At 40.2% G+C, this 25,566-nt stretch overlaps 1 protein-coding gene across 1 annotated transcript in view; it reads left to right on the top strand.

The window, feature by feature from the left end:
- Positions 1-232: 232 nt before the first annotated feature.
- The window catches only part of CSNK2A1 (casein kinase 2 alpha 1), a 57,204-nt gene continuing 31,870 nt past the window's right edge, over positions 233-25,566 (top strand). Inside the window, exon 1 of the mRNA XM_040247633.1 lies at positions 233-363. The gene's annotated coding sequence lies outside the window, so the exon portion shown is untranslated. The remainder of the gene's footprint in view (positions 364-25,566) is intronic.

Here is a 25,566-nt window from a genome sequence, read left to right as displayed (position 1 = left end):
TCTCTCGTCAGCTCGTACAGGTACTGCAATAAAGTTCGCTTAATTATTGCAAGTCTCCTTATTATGATTTACGATAAGAACGCCTTCCATTTTGTGCCGCAGTTCAGAACTGAACCCCTAGGGATTCAATGAGACATCCCAGCATGGCCGCACTCTGCGAGACTCTGCTGGGGGAGGAGTCGGAAGCGGTCCCTCCTCGCCTCCCGGTCGGAGGGGGGTTTCCGCTTCCGGCAGCGACGGCTGCAGCCTCGCTCTGGTCCCTGCGGCTGGCGGCCGAGCCGTGTGTCTCCTCCTCCGCCGCCGCCATATTGTCTGTGTGAGGAGAGGGGAGAGCGGCCGCCGCCGCTGCCGCTTCCACCCCAGGTACCGTGGGAGCTGCCAGGCGAGGTCGTTGTGGGGTGCGGGTGGGCCCAGACGGGGCAGCGGGGCGCGGCCGCCTCTCACGCCTCCAGCAGACTCCGGAGCGGCCCTTCGCCTTCCCCTGCCCCCCACCCTCCCCCCTCACCATCCGAGGCCCCTGCAGCTCATCGGAGAGGCCTGGGGCCACTCCCCAGGGCGGGGAGGGAGGCTTTGGGGGCAGCGGCTGATGTGAGGATGGGAGCTGGCTCTCGAGCCCAGCTTATGGCCGGGGAGAGGGTTGGGCTGGGGCGGGGACTAGGGGCAACTTGGAGAAGGGGGTCGCCAGAGGGGGAAGGGAGCTTGAGGGGTGGGGCCGCAGGGGGGTGCTAGCGGAGGGTGTCTAGGGGACTGATGCCCTCAGTGTAGGCTGGGGTGGACCTTCCTGTGGAGCAGAGCTGCTGGAGTGGGGGCCCCCTAAGATCCCTCTGCGCGAGGCAGGACTTCCCACCTGCACACTGGGGTGCAAGGTGGAGGCGACCCGGGGCGAGGTCATTGAAGATAAACGGGAAGGGAACCTAGAAGTGGGGTAGAACGGGTGGAGTTGGAGTTAAGGTTAGTTGGGAGCTTGGGTGGAAGAGGAGAGGTACACAGAATGAAAGATTGGTTGAGTTTACGTGTTTGTGACCTTTTGAAGAGTAGGACTTTTATTTTTGTTTTCGGTTGTGTTTTTGTTTTTGCAGCGTTGGAACATTTCTTGCCTTGGCAGGTGATGGGTGGAGCTTATGTAGTTTGTTTTTGGGAAGCAAAGTTGAGGTCAGGAGAAGTTGGTTCTTGGCTATTGCTATTGTGAGAAGGAAAGAGTTCTGGCAACGAGGTGGCACATTAATTGGGGAGGCCTGATTACCTTTTCAACTGCTAAATTCTATGAGAAGTGGGCGTGCGGAGAGGAAATGAAAAGAAAGCTAGAAAGGGAAGATTTTTCTAAGAGTTGGAAGAGTCCATTCCATCTAAGGAGTGGCAGTACATCTCTGGATTCCCAATTAGAAGTGCCACTGCTGTTTCCTTGTGTGACCTAACTTCTGTAAATCTTTGTTTTTCTGTCTGTAAAATGGGGATGATGATATTTCTTAGAGGATAAGTTTGTGGTGAGTGAGTAAGATAATTTGTGTCAGGTGCTTACTACAGTGCCTGGCAGGTCGTGAGTGCTCGATAGACCTTACATGTCGCTTTTCTTAAAGGGCCTGCTTCGTATATTTGGGGTTCTTCCAATCTAGGTAAAGTGTGTGGTCAATAATCTGACAGTAGGCAAGGCTTCAGAATATTATATTTGTAGTTGTTGTAGTGTTTTGTTCTAAGTCACTTGGCTAAACTGTCTTGGTGGACCTTGAACTGAAAGACCAGGACCAATGCTAGTTCTCCCTCGTGGTTTTTTTAAAAGTTCACCTGCAGTTTTGCCTAGACTGGTTTGTGTCCTTCTGTGACTTTGAAATACTTGACTTTCATTTGCTGTTGGAGGAGGGTGTGTGACTTAAGAAAGAATGAAAATATTTCAAGTTTGCTTAGATCATTTTATCAACTGATTACAAAATTAGGTCACCCTGGGGTAACTTTTTTTAAAAAGCAAAACCCAAATATGTCTAGTTATATCCTTTTATATGGAATACAGTAGAGAAGAGAAGCACACATTTAAGGGAGAGCAAAGGGTGAGTTTCTACCTAGTGTGTTAATTGCATAACTGGTTAGGGATGAAACAAGTATATTTTTAATTTCTTTTGCTTAGCCAGTCTCTTCCAGGGTGAGTCCTTGGTTTTACCGTTGTCTCTGTCTCTGAACATATATCTTTACTTCACACACTCTTGGAGAAAGAAATTTTCTTTGGGAACTGAATTTAAAGCTTTACTTAGGGTTTGGAGTTGTAGTGGGCAGAGTGACCACCACCACCACCCTTAAGATATCCAAACTCTTAATTCCCGGATCTGTAAATATGTTACATGGTAAAAGGCCTTTGCAGATGCTATTAGGGTTAAACATCTTACAACAGGGAGATTATCCTGGATTTTGTGGGTAGGCCCAATCTAATCACATGTGCCCTTAAAAGCAGAGAACTTTCTCCAGCTCGGAGTCAAGAGAGATGGGGCAGAAGGGGAAATCGGAGAGAATGAATCATGAGAGGGACTCCATTTGCTGTTGCTAGAGGGGGCCACATGGAAAGCATGAGAAGGAATGCAGGGAGCCTCTAGTAACAAAGACCAGCCCCTGTTGACAGCCAGTAGGGAAATGGAGACCACAGTCCTACAACCACGAGGAACTGAAGTTGGCCAACAACCTGAGTGAGCTTGAAAGTGGATTCTTCCCCAGTTTCCAGCAAGGATAACACCTTGATTTTGACCTTGTGAAACCCTGAGCAGAAGACCTAGCCAAGCCCACCTAACTTCTGACCTATAGAAACTATGAGATAATAAATTTCTCTTGGTTTAAGCCACTACGTTTGTGGTTTTGTTACGGCAGCAGTAGAACACTAGTATAAATTTTTGTACCAGAAATGGGGTACTATTACATAAAAACGTTGAAAGTGGCAGTAGAAGAGGCCAGCAGGTTTTTGAGGAGCGTGAGATAGAAAAGGCCTAGAAACAGATTGTTAGTAGAAGTAATGAGGACTCGAGTGGAAGTGAGGTATACATTGGAAACTGGAGAAAAGAGGATCTTTTTACATAGTGGCAAATAAACTTAGAATTGTGTTCTGAGGTCATGTGGAGAAGAAAACTTGCAAGTGATGAACTTGGATGTTTAGCTGAGCTTTCCAAGCGAAGTGTTGGTTTACTTGTAGATGTGGGTCGTGAAATTCACGTGAAGCTGTCTAAGTTCTTGAGCATTTTATTCTAACAGAAACAATGTCCGCTCGATTGAAAAACATAGAGTAGGAAATTAAAGGGGGCTCTCAACCACTCCCCTCCCCCAGATTTTTTTTTCACTAGTAAGAGGCAGGCTGGTAAAACTAGAGATATGAACATGTTCTTTTCTTTTAAAAAAGGGTGACTTAGAGGCTGGAACCAAGAGCCCAAAGAGGTAGAACTGAAGGTTACAGAAGAGATTTCCCTGGCTTTGAAATGTAAAGGAGTTTGCCCACATTTTGAAACTGCTTTGGACCGATGGATCCACTTTCCCTTATATTTTGCCTGCTTTCTTTTATAGTTATATTCCCTGTTTGAACTGGAATGTTTTTGACTATTGCCTTATGGCTGTGTCACCATTACAGATCGGGAACAGAAAACTAGTTGTCTTTTTTGGTGTTTTTTTAGAAATTTTGCTCCAGGGGGTTGCACTTCATATATTATACCCAGAGCTTCATCCACACCTGCTTTAGATGGTGAGATTTGGGAGTTTTGAATCGATGAACTTTAGATGAGATTTTTGGACTTTGAGATTTTTGGACTTTGAGTTGATGCTTTAATGAAATAAGACCTTATGATGAATTGGATGGTTTTTGCATTTGGGAGAGGTATGAGTCTTTGGAGGCCATTAGGGTGGACTCTATTCCAAAGATCCTTTGGAATCTGAGTTTGTTACTGTTTTGTGGCAAAAGGGGCTTTTCAGATATAACTGGTTTAAGAATTCTAACAAAATGGTTATCCTGGATTTTCTGGGTAGGTAGGTCCAGTCTGTTCACAGGAAAGCGGACAACTTTATCCAGCTAGAGTTAGATTTGAAGCATGAGAGGGACTCAACCACCGTTCCTGGAGGGGGCCACGTAGTAAGCACAAGAAGGAATGCCATCAGCACCAGCTGACAACCAACCAGCAAGGAAATAGGGACCTTAGTCCTGTGCCCACAAGGAACCTCTTTCAGCCAGCAATCTTAATGAGCTTGAAAGCAGATTCCCTACCCCAGAATTTCCACCAAGGAACATAGCCCTACAGACACTATGATTTTTGGCCTTGCAGGACCCTAAGTAGAGAATCCAGCCAGCCCTACCTTCTACCCTATAGAAACTGTGAGATAATAAATTGTGTTGTTTTATGTTTGTGGTAGTTTGTTCCAGTGACAATAGGAAACTAATTAGAAGAATTTTAAAAGAAAATGAGATGACTTGGGAGAATGGTATTGAAACGTGTATAATATCATGTAAGAATCGAATTGGCAGTCTATGTCCGATGCAGGATATGGCACGCTTGGGGCTGGTACGCGGGGTTGACCCAGAGAGATGTTGTGGGGAGGGGGGGTGGGAGGGGGGTTCAGGTTTGGGAACGCATGTACACCCGTGGTGGATTCATGTCAATGTATGGCAAAACCAATACAGAATTGTAAAGTAAAATAAAAAATAAATAAATTTAAAAAAAAGAAAAGAAAATGAATTAGAGGGGTTTTGCTTACTTTATTTAAGAATCTTTCAGGGATTATTTTCTAGAGAACAAAGACAGCAGAGATTATTCTGTAAAGTGGAGATTTGGTCCTGGAAGACCTCACAGAATAATGGTGTTAAGTGGAACCTAGGCTTCTTCCTAGATGTGTAAGCATCCTTACACATTTCCTAGATGTGTAAGCATGTGTCATTAGATGAAGTTTGAAGGGCCTAGATGAACAGCTTGGTAAAACAGATTCTAGAGTTCTAGGCCATTTTGGTAGAATTTCTATAAATTGATGATTCTTCCATGCCTGTGATAAGCATCCTGGATAATTCCTTCATCTTTATTAGCTGAATAAAGCATTGAGTTTATTTGACAATCCTTTAAAGATTCCTGTTTTTTTTTTAGAAGAACTGAAAATGGGTGATGATTTTTTAGGAGTTGATAACCACCTATATACAGTAGTCTGTTCTTTCACACTTCCCACCCCAACCCAAAATTGTTACAAGGTCTTTTCTCCCTGTCATTGCCCCCCCCCCCTTTTTTTTTTTTGGCTGAGCTGGACTTTCGTTGCTGCATGGACTTTTTCTAGTTGTGATACACAGGCTTCTCATTGAGGTGGCTTCTCCTGTAGCAGAGGACAGGCTCTAGGGCACAGGCTAGGTTGCCCCACGGCATGTGGAAACTTCCCGGACCAGGGATCGAACCTGTGTCCCCTGCATTGGCAGACAGATTCTCAACCATTGCACCACCAAGGAAGTCCAGTCATTGTCATTGGTCACTTGAGGTTAAGAATAAGATTTGGGGACTTGCCTGGTAGTACAGTGTATAGGAATATGCCTGCCAGTGAAGGGGAGACGGGTTCGATCCCTGGTCTGGAAAGATTCCACATGCCACAGAGCTATGCACCGTGACTGCTGAGCCCGCGTGCTGCAGCTACTGAAGCAAGTGCGCCCAGACCCTGTGCCCCCAACAAGAAAAGGGGCCGCAGGGAATAGCCTACTCTCACATCTACTAGAGAAAGCCCGTGCACAGCCATGAGGCTCATAGCAGCCATAAGTAAGATTTGGGTATATGTGTATAACTAAGTCACTTTGCTGTACACCTGAAACTACTGTAACACTGTAAATCAACTATCAGTTTCTAAAAAAGCCAATACAGTTTTAAAAAGAATACAATTTTGGAATCATAATTGCAGAAAAGACTTCTGACTTTTAAGAAAGGCCTTCTTGTTACTAATTAGATACATAAAATGTGGACTCTAAACTTTAGTGAAGGGAACCTCAGAGGATGGAGGAAATAAGACAGGTTTCTCTTTGAGTTAGTTACCTGAATAGAAAGATGATTACAAAATTAGAGCATTTCAGGATATGAAGGACTTTTGTGATTATCTGTTTGACTTTTAGGTTTAGAGTAAAGGAAATTGGGCCACCTGAAGGTGAAGTGACTAAACCAAGTATCTCAGTCCTACAGCTGGCCTAGAATCCTGGTCCAGGCGGTGGGGATTCGTGGCTTTAAGAATATATTCTCTGTGTACCTTGGTCCTGTACTTTTTCTATATTTTACCTTACATAGGTTTTCTCTCTGTGCCTCATTTTCCTCGTGGGGTCATTGTGAGGATTGATTGAGGTAACATAACACATTTAGCATAGCACCTAACACAGGAAGTGCCCAAAAGATGTTAACTGTTACATTTATGATAATTGTTTTGACAACTGTTTGACATCTTTTGCATAAATATTACAGTACAATTTGTACAAGTTCAGAAACAGAATTACGTGATTTGGCATTGGATTAGGTAAGGACTTACTGTTTTAAGGTAATGCTTGTGATCCTTAATTTAAAATGAGAAGCTGGATTTGATCCTTGGTCTGTCACAATTCATTGGGTGACCTGGACCAAGTTTGTTTCACAAGAATGTTCGTGTCTTCATACACCCAGATTTCCTTGAACTCCTAAAAGGGATAATTTAAAATGGAACTGTGTCATTTAGTTGTTCCTTAATATATTGAGATCTAAGCCATCTAGCTTTTCAAAGGAAAAAATTCCTCTAGAATTATTAAGAAAAAGGAACTGCTGTCATTGTAATAAATATTTACATTGGGTTATAGGCAATTGGTAGTTTCTCCAAGGAAGAGTTCAGCTGACCTATTTATTGACCAAACTTTTTTCTCCTTCACTTATAGTAATCAAGTGTTATCTTTTTAAAAGTTGAAGGTGAAAGAATTAATAGTATACTAGGAGTGACTTTTCACTGGTTTCTACAGAGTCTGTGTCTTTCAGCCTTAGACATAAGAAATGTACTTAGCAACAGTTACTATGGTGGGCAAGCTTTTATTACATTAGTGATGATAGTGTTTTCTTGCATAGAAAGTATTTGTTATCTGAAGTGAGGGTTTTAGGGTTAAATACCGGGGTATACTTAGAATAATGTTTTATAATTTTATATGTGTCATGTCTTAAATGCCTTTATATTGGCCACTTTTTTCTTTTCACATTTTCTGGTCTTGTGGATTTTTCTGACAGATTTCTATTAGCTGAAACATTTTAATCTGCTTGGAAAAGTGAACACTTGAAATTTTTCTGAAGTTATGACTAATGCCCTAGTGGGCATTTCTCAATTTAGCTATCTCATTAATGTTCTGTAATTTTTAAGAAAGCAACCTTGTTAAAATGAATGGATAAATTATTTTCCTAAAAGTTTAATCATGTCATATCAGAAAGTACAAAATAGTCATTTGACCTTATTAGATTTATAACCAGTGAAACGATGTTAATTCTTTCAACAAGCCGTGAGTGCCTGGTATATTTCAGGTAGGTGCTGTGCCTACCTGATCTCTAGATGGTCCTTGACCTCAAACTTAAAATTGAGTGTCATTTTGTCGTAATGTATGTATCCTTCCGTAACTTGGCAGCTTTCTGCACTTGATCTTGGCCAAAAGGCAGAGAAGCCATAGCAGCAGCTTTCTGGAGTGGTTTCTTATGAAAACTCTTACTGGCTTTGTATCTTAGGTATAGCTTCTGAAACAGCTGCGGAAATTTGGTAGGCAGTGGATTCAGGATTTCTGATTCTTGATGAAATTCTTTAACCAAGATTACTTGGGCTCAGCCATAAAAAGGAACACATTTGAGTCAGTTCTGATGAGGTGGATAAACCTAGAACCTATTATACAGAGCGAAGTGAGTCAGAAAGAGAAAGATAAGTATCATATTCTAATGCACTTATATGGAGTCTAGAAAAATGGTACTAAAGAATTTACTTACAGAGCAGCAATGGAGAAACAGAGAATAGATTTATGGACATGGGGAGAGGGGAGGAGAGGGTGAGATGTATGGAAAGAATAATATGGAAACTTAACATTACCATATGTAAAATAGATAGCCAACAGGAGTTTGCTGTATGGCTCAGAAGACTCAAACAGGGTATTTGTGTCAACCTGGAGGGGTGGGATGGAGAGGCAGGTTCAGAAGGGAGGGGATATATGTATACCTGTGTCTGATTCATATTGAGGTTTGACAGAAAACAACAAAATTCTGTAAAGAAATTGCCCTTCAATAAAAAAGAAAAAGAAAAGATTACTGGGGGAACTAAGGGAGGGAGCCAGCAGGATAGTTGGAAAAAGCTTCAGCTTTGGAATGAGACCAAGTTTGGGTTTAGTAACCAAGTTTACTTAACTCTTAAGCCTGGATTTTGTCATCTCTGCAATTGGGATAACAACTACCTTGGGCAACTTATTTATTAGCCTTTTGTTCCTTCATCTATAAAATGGGCGTCAGTACTTACCTCAGAATATTCTTGTGAGGATTAATAACTAAAGCAGCAGCTAGTTATCATAGCTCAGTTGGTAAAGAATCCGCCTGCAATACAGGAGACCCTGGTTTGATTCCTGGGTCAGGAAGATCTGCTGAAGAAAGGATGGGCTACCCACTCCAGTATTCTTGGCTTCCCTGTGGCTCAAGCTGGTAAAGAATCTGCCTGCCATGCGGGAGACCTGGGTTCGATCCCTGGGTTGGGAAGATCCCCTGGAGAAGGGAATGGCTACCCACTCCAGTATTGTGGCCTGGAGAATTTGGGTCACAAAGAGTCGGACACAACTGAGCGACTTTCACTTCACAACTGAAAATTAAAGGAGATAATTTATAAAATGCCAGGTACCTTTTCCTTCCCTGTCAGTGAAAACTGTGTGTTCATTGCCAGTGCCGATACTCTTGATTCTCATTTAATGCTGCCAGGAGTTCTTACTTTTCAGTGAGGCCTTTCGACCTGTACTTCCTGTTTCTAATGTGGCCTGTTGGATGGGTGAGGTACTGAATTGCTGCTTAGGGGTGGGTCAGTATGTAACTCATGCCCAGTGTAGATTGCCTCAGTTACTCATCTACAGTGAACATGGTCAGGGTGTTATCTATCTTGGTGAATCTAGGGTTCTGTTGCTTCTAGATAGAAAAGTGACTCTTTCCATCTCAGACTTGGGGAAAGTTCAAAGTTTGCTCACCTATGGACTTGTGAACCTGACATCAGAGATCTTATTCCTGATGGTTCTTTGATCACAGTTTGGGAATTAACTTGTGTATTGTGTGTTAGGGATATGTTTGGAGGATAACTTTTTCCTGCATTAACATCTTCTGTGTGTCTTGCTCACTCACGTAATCCACTGACTTGCTTTCTTTGCTCTGTATTCTTAAATCATACACACACACCTTTAGGCATAGCAGAAACCTGTCTTCATCAGTACTTACAGTCCTCTGTATATTTATGACTCTGTATAGAATGAGTACAAATAGCCATCTGCCTTGGGAATTGTCCCATCTTTTCAAATCTGATTTTTTATACCACTGTGACATTGTGGCCAGCCTGTTCAGGTAAGAGAATAACAAAGACTCGAGATTGTCGAAACTCAAATCTCTCACCCCTCACCTTGCCTCCAAATTTAAAGAAATCCATTTCATTTTAATATTACAAATGATAGGTTGTTGTTGAATCAGTATGCAGAATTGGGGAAATAGTGTTAAGTTAATAAAGAATAATCCCTGTTTAGGCTTTGAAACAATATTTGACTTGGGTTCAAATCTGGCGTCAGTTACTTAGTAGTCCTGTGATATTTGGCAGGTTATTTATCCTCTGAATCCATGTTTATTTCTAAAATGGGAATCTACATCTAATACCATGTCTGGCTTATAAGAGACATTCAAACGATAGTTATTACATACATATATGGGTTATACTTTAGATTACTGTAGGTTACAATGAATCTTTTGGTTCTGGAGGGTGGTGGCAAGTGGAATAGAGTAGCAGATTGTGACTTTATTTCACTGTGTTGCCTGGTAAAAAGACACAGGTAATAGCTTCTTTGCCTACCATTTATTGTATTTTATATTATTGGAAACAGTATTGTACTTCATACTTATGTCGAGTGTTTGAGGTAGAACTGTGTTAATTCAGATCAAACTGCTTGGGGATGTTTGATTTCAGTATTATTAAAGTGTAGTTGACTTATAATGTTTCAGATATACAGCAAAATGATTCAGGAATATTTGTATGTGCTAGAGTAGTATAGTGTTAGTCACTCAGTCATGTCTGATTCCGCGATCTTATGGACTGTAGCCTGCCAGATTCCTCTGCCCATGGGATTCTCCAGGCCAGAATACTGGAGTGGGTAGCCTTTCCCTTCCCCAGGAGATGTTCCCAACCCAGGGATCAAACCCAGGTCTCCCACATTGCAGGCAGATTCTTTTACCAGCTGAGCCACAGGAAAGCCCAAGAACACTGGCGTGGGTAGCCTATCCCTTCTCCAGGGGATCTTCCCAACCCAGGAATCAAACCGAGGTCTCCTGCATTGCAGGCGGATTCTTTACCAACTGAGCTATCAGGGAAGCCCTTGTTAGGATTATATCAGGTATTATTGTGAAATTTATATTCCAAATTCAGACCCATAACAGGATCTAAAAAAATTTACACTGTTAGCTTTGAACCAGGTAGTTTTCTTGTTTTTCAGTGTGCTCTTGGGATCTTGGAATTTGAGGGTTGGAGTGGGTATGGCAAACTGTCAAGGAGCTCAATTGTTAACATTTTTACCTCTGTATTTTTCCCAAATTGAAAAAATAAAACACCATTACTTATGGCATTAGTTTGATAGATGAGGGAGAATCATTTTAAAATAGAGGAAAGAAGATCGCTTCGTTTAATCCTCATTTATTTCCACCATTGACCTGTTTTCTTTTGGGTTATTCTTTCAAGCTATAGGGTTAGGAGGTTTAGGTTGTGCTTATTGTTTTGGTTTTCTTGTGCCAGTGACCTGGATGGATGACCTCCCAGAAGAAATGGTAGTATATTAGTGAACTGTACTTGAAAGCTGCGAAAGATGAATTGTGTATCTCTTAAAATAAAGGAGCACTAAGAAAATAGTTTTCTCAGCCTACTGCATGGATTTTGACAATTCAGCTCATGATCTCTTTAGTTAAATCAGAATTTTTCAGCCAGTGGACTATGTCAGGGAGAGTTACAGATATGCTGAGATTCTGGTCCCCTCAGACTTCAGGCCATTTGGGCAGAGTACAGGGCCTCCAAACCAGTGACCTTAAGTCCAAAAGTCTTGATCATTTATCCATTATTACAAATACTATTTTCTCTTTGTGTTTTGAGTTTTTAAAAGGCTGCGTGTAAGCGCTAGTTGAGAAAGTTCAGTAACTGAGTGTCTTAACAGTTTTAAGGTTCGAGGGGATGCCGATCTGAAAATAGTCTTGATTTTAAGTTTAGAAAAGACCATTTTAAAGTGTATCTTTCTGATCCTCAAGCAGTTTCCTTTCCACATATAATTCAGGGGTTATACTTTAAAATGTGAGACTAAAGGATTAGAGTTTGGGCACTTGTGAAGAAATTTGAGTTCTTATTTGTTTAAGCAATAACGTGAAGCAAAACAAGTTCCCTTGTATAAAATTGGTGTCCTCCTCTGACTCTGAATGCCACTGTATCTTTTCTGGGAGCTGACACTTTGTTAATCATTCATCAGGCATGGGTCTCCTGCTTTAATATAAATTGAAACCTAGGATACATTCTCTTCCCCTCTTCCTTTCGGAAATAATGGGATATACTAACTTAATTTTTTAAATTGTTTAATATTTATGTAAATTATGAAGTTAGCTCCTCCCCCCCCCGCGCCCCACCTTTTTTGACCATGCTGTGCAGCCTGCAGCCTCTTCCCAACCAGGGATCAAACCTGTACCCTCTGCAGTAGAAGCATGGAGTCCTAACCACTGGACCACCAGGGAATTCCCATCAAGTTAACTTTTAAAAATTGATATTCTGCAGTGTTAAAAATATACCTCTCCTTTTGTCTAACTTAGCAATTCTTAATTCTGCTGGGGTTTACAGATTTATCTGAGCCTGTAGTGAAAGCTACAGATCTTTATTTCAAAAAATGTACTGTACATGCTACTTTGTATTACTTTAGGGAATTCATGGACCTCCAATCTCATTGATGAATTCCAGTTGGAAGTAATTTGTTTAGTCCAAATAACAGTTTCCCCTTTTTATTATTTTTAATACTGTATCATTTGTATGGTTATTTTTCACAGTATTTTTTAAATTGAAATATAGTTAATTTACAGTGTTGTGCCAATCTCTGCTGCACAGCCAAGTGACTCAGTTTTACATACGTGTGCATTCTTTTTTTTTTTTAATATTCTTTTCCATTATGGTTTATCCCAGGAGATTGGTAACGGTTGCCTGTGCTATACAGTAGGAGCTACAACATTCTAAATGTTGTAGGTTGCATCTACCAACCCCAGATTCCCAGCCCATCCCTCTTCCTTCTCCTCTCCTCCTTGGCAACCACAAGTCTGATCTCTGTGTCTGAGTCTTTCTCTGTTTTGTAGATAGGTTCAGTTGTGCCATATTTTCGATTCCACATACAACTGATGTCATACGATATTTGTCTTTCTGACTTACTTCACTTAGTTCTAATAATCTTGCATCCATGTGGCTGCATATGTCATTTTTATGGCTGAATAGTATTCCATTGTATATATACGTACTACATCTTCTTTATCCCTTCATCTGTTGATTGACATTTAGGTTGTTTCCATGTTTTGGCTATTTTGAATAGTGCTGCTATGAATATAGGGTTGCATATATCTTTTTGAATTACAGTTTTGTCCAGGTATATGCCAAGGAGTAGGATTGCTAGATCATTCTAGTTTTAGTTTTCTAAGAAACCTCCATACTGTTTTCCATAATGACTGTATCAAACCTACCTTTGCTACTTATATTTCCACCTATAGGGTAGGAGGGTTCCCTTTTCTTCACACCCCCTCCAGCATTTGTTATTTGTAGACTTTTTAATGATGGCCATTCTGACCAGTGTGAGGTGGTACCTCATTGTAGTTTTGATTTGCATTTCTCTAGTAATTAGTGATGTTGAGCATCTTTTCATGTATCTACTGGCTATCTGTAGGGCTTCCCACCTGCTAATGCAGGAGACATAAAGATGTAAGTGCGATCCCTGGGTTGGGAAAATTCCTTGGAGGAGGGCATGGCAACCCACTCCAGTATTCTTTTCTGGAGAATCCCATGGACAGAGGAGCCTGGCGGATTACAGTCCATAGAGTCGCAAAGAGTCAGACACAACTAAAGCCACTTAGCATGCACACATGCTCTAGCCATTGGTGTGTCTTCTTTGGAGAAATGTCTGTTAAGATCTGTTTGGTTTTGCTGTTGTTGAGTTGTATGAACTGTTTGTATATTTTGGAGATTAAGCCCATGTCGGTTTGTATCATTTGCAAATATTTTCTCCCATTCCTTAAATTGTCTTGTCATGTTTTGGTTTGGTTTGGTTTTTCAGTTTCTTTTGTTGTTGTTTTCCTTTGCTATGCAAAGTCATACGTTTGATTAGATCCAATTTTTGTTTTTATTTCTTTTGCTTTGGGAGACTGACCTAAGAAAATACTGGTACAAAAGAAAAGAAAAGAAAAGAAAATACTGGTACAATTCATGTCAGAGTATATTTTGCCTTTATTTTCTTCTAGGAGTTTTATAGAGTTGTGTCTTATGTTTAAGTCTATAAAGCGTTTTGAATTTATTTTTGTGCGTGGTGTGAGGGTGTGGTCTAACTTCATTGAATTACTTTCCCAGCACCATTTGCTGAAGAGACTGTCGTTTTTCTATTTTATATTCTTGCCAGCTTTGTCAAGGATTAATTGACTGTAGGTGTGTGGCTTTATCTCTGGGCCCTATTCTGTTACACTGATCCATATGTCTGGTTTTGTATCAGTACCACACTGTTTTGATTATTGTATCTTTGTACTATTGTCTGCATCCCTGTGGCTCAGACTGCAGAGAATCTGCCTATAAAGCAGGAGACCCAAGTTCAGTCTCTGGGTTGGGAAGGTCCCCTAGAGAAGGGAATGGCAAGCCACTCCAGTAGTCTTGCCTGGAGAATCCAGTGGACAGAGGCAGGCTACAGTCCGTGAGGTCACAAAGAGTCGGACACGACTGAGCGACTAACACATACATACATATGTACATACGTAGTATTGTCTGCGGTGTGGGAGAATTATACCTCTTGCTTTGTTTTTTATTGCTTAGGTGTCACAGTGTCCAACAAATATTTTCTGCATATATTCTGTATGTCAGCTTCGGTGATAGACTCCTGCAGATGCAAAAGCAATTTCTCTGCCTTTGAAGCTTTGTTTAGCTAGGGCGACAGAGGTGTAAACAGTACAGTGACAGTGCTAAATGGAGGAGATAAGCAAAGTATGCTGTTGGAGTACAGAGGAAGGGGGGTCTTGATCATTGAAAATTTTCTATAAATCTCGTCAGTTCTGTATTTTCTAATTGGCCAAAAACATACTGCGAACTACTCCATGATTTTTGTTTTTTAAGCTCTAATTGAACTAGTAATGGAAACTAAACCAAGGAGCAAATGGTCTTAAATTGAGAGCTTAAATGGGCTTATTACTGTTGCATCTGATCATGCTGAACATTTTCTTTGCCCGTATTTTTCCCTAGTTATCTTTTTAAAATAGTTTTAAATTTATTTATAAATTTATATGTTTAGTATAGTTCAGGGGTTGCTAATCGAAATACCTGCAGGAGTCAGGCCAGCAAAATAAATGTGTAGAATTGTCCAGGTTTACCTGTGGTATCTTTGACTGCATAATCACAGTCAGCAGATCCAAAGTGATGTGGTCAGTGCAGGAATGCAGAATCATTGTTACCGAAAAGACAGACCTACCTACCTTTTCTCATTTCTTCTTATAAAAAACAACATTAATTTGGTTTTTAGTGTTGGCAACCAAGTCACACTTAAAAATACTAATTATTTATCATGAAAATCTTTAACACATAATTCAACTTAATAGCTGATTCACTTTTTAAAAACACTGTGGAAAATTTGCATAGAATGTTCATAGCAGCATTAGTCATAATGTCCGTAAAGTGAAAACAAATGTCCATCAACTGATGACTGGATGAACAAAATGTGGTATATCCTTACAGTGGATTCAGCCGTAAAAAGGGATGAACTGTTGTAAAGCTGCATCGTGAATGAACCTTGAAAACATGCTAAATGGAAGAAGCCAGGTACTTAGGGTTATGTATTGTGTGATTCTGCTTTTATGAAATGTCCAGAATAGGCAAATCTGTAAAGACAGAAAGCGGATGAATAGTTGTTAAGACGTGGGGGGCGGGGTGGGGAGTTATTAGGAGTGACTACTATGGGATGTTTGTTTTCTTTGGAGGTGCAGGTAATCATATGGTGGTGACGGTTGCGTGTTAAAAACATTAGAAAAACCACTGAATTGTGCACTTTTAAATGATAGATGTGATGTGTGGATTTTATCTCAGCTTTAGAAACTGGGCGAAAAGAGACTGTGTGAGCTAAGTAGGGTATGTATGTTTGCTATAAAACAGAATGAATAGGTTTTGAATCTAGACAGAATATTTTAAAATCACTTGCCCTCTGTGACATTGTAAAAGTTGTTCAGATTCACCTACTGTAACATGGGAAAGGTATTACATAGGTCTTGGGCTTCCCTGGTGGCCCAGCTGGTAAAGAATCCGTCTGCAGTGCAGGAGACCTGGATTCGGTCCCTGGGTTGGGAAGAACTCCTGGAGAAGGGAATGGCTACCCACTCCAGTATCCTTGCCTGGAGAATTCCATGGACAGGAGCTTGGCAGGCTACAGCCCATGGGGTCACAAAGAGTTGGACATGACTGAGTGACTTTCACTTTCACTGGGCTTCTTATTTTCAAAAGTGATCATTTTAAATCCCAAGAAACAGTACAGGTATAGGCATTCACACTTCTTTAGATTTGGAAGCTGTATAGATAAAGTTTGCTGTCCTGTTTCCAACCTATTTGTTTTTGGCAAGTCTAGGACAACCCACCCTATTTTTTATTGCTTATTGATCATCTGCAAGAAGTATGATTGTCTCCTAGGTAACCTACCTCCATGATACTAAAGGAGGGAGAGGGAGAGACTGCTACTCCTTATATCCTGCAATTTCCTCAGTGAAGTCAGATAGGTTAAACGACAGTCCCAGAGCCATATTTGGTCTTAATGGCTCAAGTGTTCCTGTTCTTTCTACCACCTCATGAAGCCTTATAAATCCAAGGTTCATGTTTTTCAGTAACAGAGTACTATATTGTTTCTGTAGTTCTATCAAGGATGCTCATTACATGGGTAAATTACATGGCCTCATAAAAGCTCATGGCTCTAAAGAAACATCTCCCACACATATTGACTAAATTCATATCTCATTGGGAAGTGATAGTATGACTGTTTTACTTCTGGTGTTAGTGATGTGTGTGATAAAATTTACATGTAAGACTGAAGAGCAACTTTAAAATCAGCTACAGATCAAATATCCACTGTACAGCCAAACTACTTTTCTCAGTGTTGAAGAGGAGCAGATCCATATGCAGACAGGTTTGATTGTTGCCAATATATTGTCTGTTACTGTCTTAATATCAGTTAATCAAATATTCATAAAACATTCAGCATGGCTTAGGCACAGTGATAAATAAAAAGTGCTATAGAATTATTAAGCTATGCAGTAGGGAAACATTAGGATGGAAAGGAGGTTGAAAACTGATAGCCAGTTATCATACTGATTGAAATGGAAATGGCTAGATATTCAGGATTTTCATTTCTTTTTGTATCAGCTTTACTAAGTCTTTTTCCTCTCAATATTTCAAATTTGTCCCTCGTGTTATCCTGTGTTTTAGGATACGACATATGATAGGATTTTCCCTCTTTTTTAAATTTTATTTTTTTAATTAATATACAGTAAAACTGATTTCCTTTCTGTGTGTTAGTCACTCAGTCGTGTCCGACTCTTTGCAACTCCATGGACTGTAGCCTGCCAGATTCCTCTGTCCATGGAATTCTCCAGGCAATAATACTGTAGTGGGTGGCCATTCCCTTCTCCAGGGAATCTTCCCAGCCCAGGGAGCAAACCCAGGTCTCCTGCCTTGCAGGCAGATTCTTTACTGTCTGAGCCACCAGGGAAGTAACCACCATCACAACCAAGACACAGAACAATTATATCACCTCTCTATATTACCCAGCCTCCCACCCCTATTCTCTGGCAACCACTATTCTATTTTCTGTTATTATAGTTTTATCTTGTTGAGAATGTTAGATAAATTGAATCAGGCAATATATAATATTTTGAAAACTGGCTTCTTTATTGCTTTTGAGATGCATTGAAATTATGTATATCAGTGGTCAGTTCCTTTTTATTGTCAACAGTTTGCTTATCCATTTAAGATTTTTTGGTGATTATGAGTCGAGCTGCTGTAAATGCACTTGTATAGGCTTTATGGTAGGGTTGCCAGGTTATATGAAAATTTGTAGCTTTCTAATAAGAAACTGCCACACTGTTTCCATAAGGGCTTTGCTATACTAGTTTGCATTCCCACTAGCAGTGTAAGAAGAGTATTCAGCTGTTCCCTATCTCTCTAGCACCTAGTATTGTCTGTATTTAACTTGTAATTGGAAATAATTTTAGATTTACAAGAGTTGCAAAGATAGAATCCTCACATACCCTTCACCCAGCTTCCCCTAATGTTAACATATCACATAACCATGACACTTTATTAAACTAAGAAATTAACACTGAAAAAAAAAAAAAGAAATTAACACTGATACAATACTGTTAAATTGTGGACTGTATTTCGATTTTTACCAATTATGTCCTTTTTCTTATATTTACTCTGACTCAATCCTATAATCACCCATTTCTCTAAAGAGCCCTCATTCCTTTTTATTGGAGAAAGGTATTGAGAAACCAAGGTTTGGACACTAGTTATTCTTGTTGCTACTCATTAGCACAGCTTCTAGGTGCTCTTAGTGGACATATCTAGGAATTTGCAACCAGTAATGTCCACTCTTTGTCGTGGACAGTTGTGTGGGTTTTGAGAATACTTAAGAGTAGCAAATTAATAGTAAAAAGAACAGTAGCATTTCCCTGTGTTGGTCATTCCTTTTTTTTTTTTTTTCAGTATGTCTTATTGGAAACATACAGTATCTAGCTTTTTGGATCTGGCTTTTTTACTTAACAAAATATATTTAATATTCATCCATGTTGTACAAATCAATAACTTATTTTCCATTGTGTGTTATACACATACCATTTGTTTATCCATTCACCTCTTAGACATCTTGGTTGTTTCCCTTTTATTTTTTGCAATTATGAATAAACTTGCTGTCTACATTTGTGTACAGGTTTTTGTAAGAACATACATTTACTTGAGTAAATACCTGGTGGGGAATGCTGAGTTTATGGTAAGTGTTTATGTAACTTTGTAATCAGTGACCAGAGTTTTCCAAGGTTCCTATACTATGTTGCAGTCTCATCAGAAGTCAGTCAGTTTCTGTTGCTCTAATTTAGTTTCTGTTACATCCTCACCAGCTTTTGGTGCTGTCTTTTTTCTAATTTGACTATTTTAATATATAGTGTATCTCACTGTCTTGTGTGGTTGCACTGGGTTTTCATTGCTGCATGCGGGCTTTCTCTAGTTGTGTCAGGGGGGCTGCTGCTCATTGCCGTGCACAGGGTTCCCGTTGCACAGGCTGCTCTTGTTGCAGCGCACAGGCTCTAGGTGCATGGGCTTCAGTAGCCGCAGCACGTGAGCTCAGCAGTGGTGGCATCTGGGCTTCGGTGTTCCACAGCATGTGGGGTTTTCCTGGAGCGGAGATCGAACCCGTGTCCCCTGCATTGGCAGGTGGATTCTTAACCACTTGACCCTCAGGGAAGCCCTGAAATTGGCTATTTTTAAAATATTCTGTTCCCTGCAGATAGTCTGAAGTTTATTTCATTTCTGTAAGGGTAGTCAATGTAGTTGTTTCCTTGAGTCTAAGATCAAAAGTCTGTAGGTTTTTTTTAATTATCTGTTCTTTTCCTGCTAGTTCTTACTCTGTTACAAGCTGGATGTTGTATTTGAAAAATTATTTATAAGATTCATTTGAAGCCCATAGCAAGGTTCTTTTCTCCACAGAGAACTTGCTCGTGTCGGGTATCTGTGGACACAGGTGATCTAGAGGTCACCTTAAAACAGGCTTCACCGAAGATATTCCCTCTGTAGATAGGACTGTAACTCTTCCCTGGATCTTTTACTTCCTGTTCACTTCCACCCTAAGATTGTGACTCTCGAGTCTCAGCTTATTGTGACAAACGTCTTTATCCTCCTCCTTCCCTCCTCCCTCCCATTTATTTATTTACCTGTTTACTAATAAATATCTATTCATTATTTATTATGACTCCTTACCTTGTCAGAAACCTGGGGCTTTGCTTTCTGTCAGAAGAGCGTTCTAATTTTAGGGGATCAAACAAAGACCCTTGGGGCTTCCTTGTTTGCTTTCTTCTCTGAGTTCTCATTTTCTCTTCACTTTTGGCTTTTTGCTTGTCAGATGTAAAGAACAGGCTTGTGGACACAGTGGGGGAAAGAAGGAGTGGAATGAATTGTGAGAATAGCATGGAAACACGCACATTACCCTGTGTAGAATAGATAGCCAGTGGGGATTTGCTGTTGACACAGGGAGCTTAACCCAGTGCTGGGTGACAGCCTTGAAGGTGGAATGGGGAGGGAGGTGAGGGCGTTGTTCAGGAGGGAGGGGACATATGTATACCTATGGCTGATTCACGTTGACGTATGGCAGAAACCAACACATTATTATAAAGCAATTATTCTCTAATGAAAAAAAAATTTTTTTAAGTGAGACAGATGAGCAGAGGAAGAGGGCAGTGGTGGGGGGAGAGGGGGTGTTAAAGCCATTCTCTTCGGTTCTCAGTAGGAAACTTCACCTAGTCTGCCATTAACTGAAAACAGGAGTTACCTGCAAAACCCTTGATTTCTTATTTTTAAAACTGAGAAGCAATCACACTTTTAAGGATCATCTACATACCCCTAGGCATTTTTCTTTGTGACCTCGGCACCTCTATAGTAGAACTGATTTGTTTGAGGAGTAGAAAAGGAAAGAGAATGAGATTCCAAGTGCAGTGGTTGTGAATTAATCATTGTTTCAGGATAGAGGAGAGAGGCACACACAGTAACAGTGGAGTAGAGTAGAGTGCACTAGATCAGATATTAAAAGATTGTTGATCTTATATGCTTCTTATAGAGGACTATAAAGCTGGTGTGCCAGCTTTTGGTCATTTGAGGATACAAATTACAGTCTTTAAAATTCCTAACTTGCTTAAAGAAGGGCTTTGTGATTTCTTGTTTTGGTGTTTTTCATCTGAATAATTGCTGTGCATCCTTCAAAACTGAGTATAGGTGTTATTTCTTCCCTGACTGCTTTTCCCAAACATTGAGGCACTCCACAGATGTTTATTGAATGCACGGTATTGGGTTGGTGGGTGACTTGAGTTCCCTTCAGTTCCTGCAAGAGCACCCTGACTTTATTCTTTCAAGTACTGATTGCTGGTGATTATAATGGTCTGTTTGGACAGACCATTACAGTGGTTGGAGGGCAGAGTTACTTTCTCTTTATTCTCTAGGGCCTAGAGAAAAGATCCCTTCCTGGCAATCAGGCATGTTTCCTGGTACATAGTAAGTATTAGATAAATGCTTAATGAGTGAACATTCTGCTCTTGATGTAAAAGGAGTAGATAATTGGAAATTAAGAGCAACTGTGGACATTTGAAACAAGTAATTTTGTGTAGTATTAACTATTTTAGGCTCTTTTGGTGTTCATTTGGCCTTCTAAACAGTGCTACTTTGAAAGAGGAAAGGACAGATTTGTATGACTGTTTGCTTTTGCTTCTACAACAAGGCAAAAACATATTCATAGTTTGTTCCGCAAAGCCTCTCACTAGTTTATGCTGCCTGGTTGCTGAGAAGAGGTCATTCTCTGCCACTGCTTCAAAAGTGTTTTTTCCTCATACAGCGGCTTTTCCTCTAAACGAGGAGTCCTGAGTCATGTAGCCAATGCAGTGTAGGCACATTCCTCATTCTTTACGGTGGAGCTCATCTTTGTCCTGTCTGGATGAGTATGAGCTGTTGTTTGTTCACCGTGGTTGATCTAGGGATGGAAGGGGCAATTTTAATTTTTTTTTAAGATGGAGACCATCAGTAAGTATTAGGGTTAAAAGACCTAGAACTGTTTCACGGCTTGAAAATTGTTGAAAGTTTCAGAATAATCTTTTCCCGTTCTCATACTAGAAAATTGACCCATAAAAATATATTTAGCACAAATAACTGATTAGACTTATGCAGTTTTCTTATATTGGACCATTTACTAAGCCTATAATTTTTCTTTTTTAGTTACCAGATTGAAAAACAGAAATCACATGGAGTAGAAGAGATTAGAGGGAGAGACTGGCTGAAGAGGGCAAAAGGAATTTTTATTGAAATTAATTAGTTCTGTTACATTTATGTCAATAAACTTATGATTTTGCCAGTACATATTTTAGCCTGATGATTTAATGACGTTTTCATTTCTTTGCATTTTATTAAAGAGGGGTCAATCAGAGCCATGTAATTGGCCTTGGTTGCAAGTGTAGTCTGACTTTAGTAGGGAAACTTTTGTTGACAGGATAACTTTTCATAGTTGATTAATTGGCTTTTATTAGGCTAAACTTTGAACAGACAAAACTTATCCATGTCTTCAGTTAGTCTGAGGGCTTTTAAAATAGAAGTGATCTGAAATTATTAACCACAAAAGTTGCATGTGTTATGCATTACATGGGGACAGAGAAGACTAAGTAAGGTCATTTAAAATAGAAATTAAAAGGAAAGGTGATGCTTCTTCTGTAAGTTACATATTTTTTAAGGTACACTTGATTGTGAGTGGTAGATAGGAGAATTGACCTTCAGAACTCAAGCAGTTTCCCTGACTTTTCAGATAAGCCATTGTAAAAATTGCTAAACCAAATTTCTTAGTATTCTTTTAATTCTAATTGTTGTGTGAGAAAAAGACAAATTTTAACTGTGGCCCTGTTATTTGATAGAAAAGGCTGTATTGGGAAGGAGGAGAGAATGGAAGGAGAATGGAAGGAAGAGCCCTTGAGTTAATCTTTTAGTTTTCCTAGCTATGTACCAGATGACCTGAAGTGTTTAAGGGTACACTGCATTTTGGAGGCAACTTCATTTATGTTTCAGTTTTTGGATAAAAAACCAACATTGATTTAATTGATGAATAATATTTACTGAACATCCTACAAAATGCAATGCCTTGAGCTGGGTACTGTAATGTAAAAAGATGGATTAGACGATCTTGACTTCAAGGAGTTAAAAGTCTAATAAGGAAATTAAAGTTTGAAGACTACCATATGATGTAGGAAGTGGTAAGTTCGATAGGAATGTAAAGACACCTTGAAGGCCAGTCATCTGGGCTTTGAATCCCAGCCCATCTCTACTAGATGGTCTTGGTAAAGCTGCTGAATTTACTTAGGCTGTTTTCTTACCGGTAGATTAGGAAAAGAAATGCCTGCCACATAGAATTCTAGGGGAGAGGTGGGGGGTAGATATTTTAAAACTGGAAAACTTTTAGCTCCAGACTTGTAATACCTAATTGCCTGTTCAGTTCTCTTTTTAACATGTCAAAGAAGCATTTTAATCTCACGAACCTTACATTCAAAACCTGACTTGTGAGCTGTCTTCCAGAATGTTTTCTATCTCCCTGAATGGCATCAACAGTCTCTATAGCCAGACATCTGAAAGTCACTTCCACTCCTTACACCATTAATCCAGTCCACCCAGAGCTGTTGATTTTACACCATAAATTTTGTTCATCTTAATTAGTTCTTTTATCTCCATTGCTACCACCATAGGTCAGGCTTTCATCATCTCTCTCACATAGGCTACTGTTGATAACTTTTCTGTTTCCCCAAATGTATTCTCTCTGTCTGTCTCACACCAGCCAGAATAAACTTACTCAAAGTGTACATACAGGTCACTTGTCTGCGTAAAACTCTTCAATGAATTTCCATTGTCTTTAATCTGTAGGTAAAATCTTAAAGGCATATTCATCTCACCCTGTTCTGCTGTGCTCATTTTTATATTCCCACCGGCTAGCACAGTACTTTTTCATAGTAGATGCTCATATAGTTAAAGGGGTGAACAAAGGAAGAAATGTCTGAAAGAACCAAATCTGTAGTTGAGAGATTTAGCTCATCCCTGTATTTCCTTCTTGTTAGGCTGCATGTAAATGTTGTTCAGTTGCTAAATCGTGTCCGATTCTTTGCAACCTCATGAACTGGAGCATGCCAGGCGTCCCTGTCCTTCACTATCTCCTAGAGTTTGCTCATACTCATGTCCATAGAGTTAGTGATGCCATTCAACCATCTCATCCTTTGTCGCCTCTTCTCCTTTTGCCCTCAATTTTTCCCAGTATCAAGGTCTTTTCCAATGAGTCCCAGCATCAGGTGGCCAAGGTATTGGAGCTTCAGTATCAGTCCTCCCAGTGAATAATCAGAGTTGATGTCCTGTAGGATTGACTGGTGGTTTTGTTTGTTTGAACCCTAAATTAGTTATTTTTATTTATTTTATTTTTGGCTCTGCTGGGTCTGTGGTATGGCACACAGGGTTAGTTGCCCCACAGAATGTGGGATCTTCCCAGACTAGGGATGGAACCTACATCCACTGCATTGGAAGGCAGATTCTTAACTCCTGTGTCACCAGGGAAGGCTTAGGATTGACAGGTTGGATCTCCTTGCTGTACAGGGGACTCTCAAGAGTCCTCTCTACCACCACGGTTCAAAAGCATCACTTCTTCAGCGCTCATGCTTCTCTGTGGCCCAACTCTTACATCCATACATGACTACTGGAAGAACCATAGCGTTGACTAGACAGACCTTTGTCAGCAAAGTGGTATCTCTGCTTTATGCTATCTAGGTTTGTCACAGCTTTTCTTCCAAGGAACAAGGGTCTTTTAATTTCATGACTGCAGTCACCATCCCCAGTGATTTTGGAGCCCCGGAAAATAAAATCTGTAAACAGTTTCCAGTTTTTCCCCATCTATTTGCTGTGAACTGTTAGGACTGGATGCCGTAATCTTAGTTTTTTGTATGTTAAGCCAGCTTTTTCACTCTCTTCTTTCACCTTCATCAAGAGGCTATTTAGTTCCTCTTCACTTTCTGCCATTAGAGTGATATTTTCTGCATATCTGAGGATGCTACTTCTCCTGGCAATCTTGATTCCAGCTTGGAATTCACTGAGCCCAGCATTTTGCATGATGTACTCTGCATATAAGTTAAAATAAGCAGTGTGACAGTATACAGCCTTGACATACTCCTTTCCGAGTTTTGAACCAGCCCGTGGTTCCATGTCTGGTTCTAACCATTGCTTCTTGACCTACATACAGGTTTCTCAGGAGACAAATAGGGTGGTCTGGTATTCCCATCTCTTGAAGAATTTTTCACACAGTCAAAGGCCTTATTGTAGTCAATGAAGCAGAAGTAGATGTTTATCTGGAATTCCCTTGCTTTTTCTGTGATCCAACAGATATTGGCAGTTTGATCTCTTGTTTCTCTGCCCTTTCTAAATCTAGGTTCTACATCTGGGAGTTTTTGGTTCGTGTACTGCTGAAGCCTAGTGTGAAGGATTTTGAGCATTACCTTACTAGCATGTGAAATGACCACAGTTGTACAGTAGTTTGAACATTCTTTGGCATTGCCTTTCTTTGGGATTGGAATAAACACTAACCATTTGCAGTCCTGTGGCCACTGCTGAGTTTTCCGTTTGTTGGCATATAGAGTGCAGTACTTTAACAGCATCATCTTTTAGGGTTTGAAATAGCTCAGCTGGAATTCCATCACTTCCACTAGCTTTATTCATAGTAATGCTTTATAAGGCTCACTTGACTTCACTCTCCAAGATGCTCGGCTCTGATGAGTGACCACATCAGAGGTTATCCAGGTCGTTAAGACCTTTTTTGTGTAGTTCTTCTGTGTATTTTTGCATGAAATGTTCCCTTGGTATCTCTAATTTTCTTGAAGAGATCTCTAGTCTTTCCCATTCTGTGTTTTCCTCTAATTCTTTGCACTGTTCACTTAAGGCTCTCTTATCTCTCCTTGCTCTTCTTTGAAACTCTGCATTCAGTTGAATATATCTTCCCATTTCTTCTTTGCCTTTCACTTCTTTTCTCAGCTATTTGTAAGGCCTCCTCAGACAACCATTTTGCCTTTTTACATTTCTTTTTCTTTGGGATGGTTTTGGTCACCGCCCCCTGTACAGTATTATGGATCTCTGTCCATAGGTCTTCAGGCACTCTGTCTACCAGTTCTAATCTCTTGAATCTGTTCATCCCCTCCACTGTATAATCATAAGAGATTTGACTTAGGTTATAGCTGAATGGCTTAGTGGTTTTCCCTGCTTTCTTCAATTTATGCCTGAATTTTGTGATAAGGAGTTCATGATATGAGCTACAGTCAGCTCCCGGTC

Source organism: Oryx dammah, unplaced genomic scaffold (genome assembly GCF_014754425.2).
Source record: "Oryx dammah isolate SB20612 unplaced genomic scaffold, SCBI_Odam_1.1 HiC_scaffold_10, whole genome shotgun sequence".
In the NCBI taxonomy this organism is placed as follows: Eukaryota; Metazoa; Chordata; class Mammalia; order Artiodactyla; family Bovidae; genus Oryx; species Oryx dammah.
This window is presented reverse-complemented; position numbering and strand designations above follow the sequence as displayed.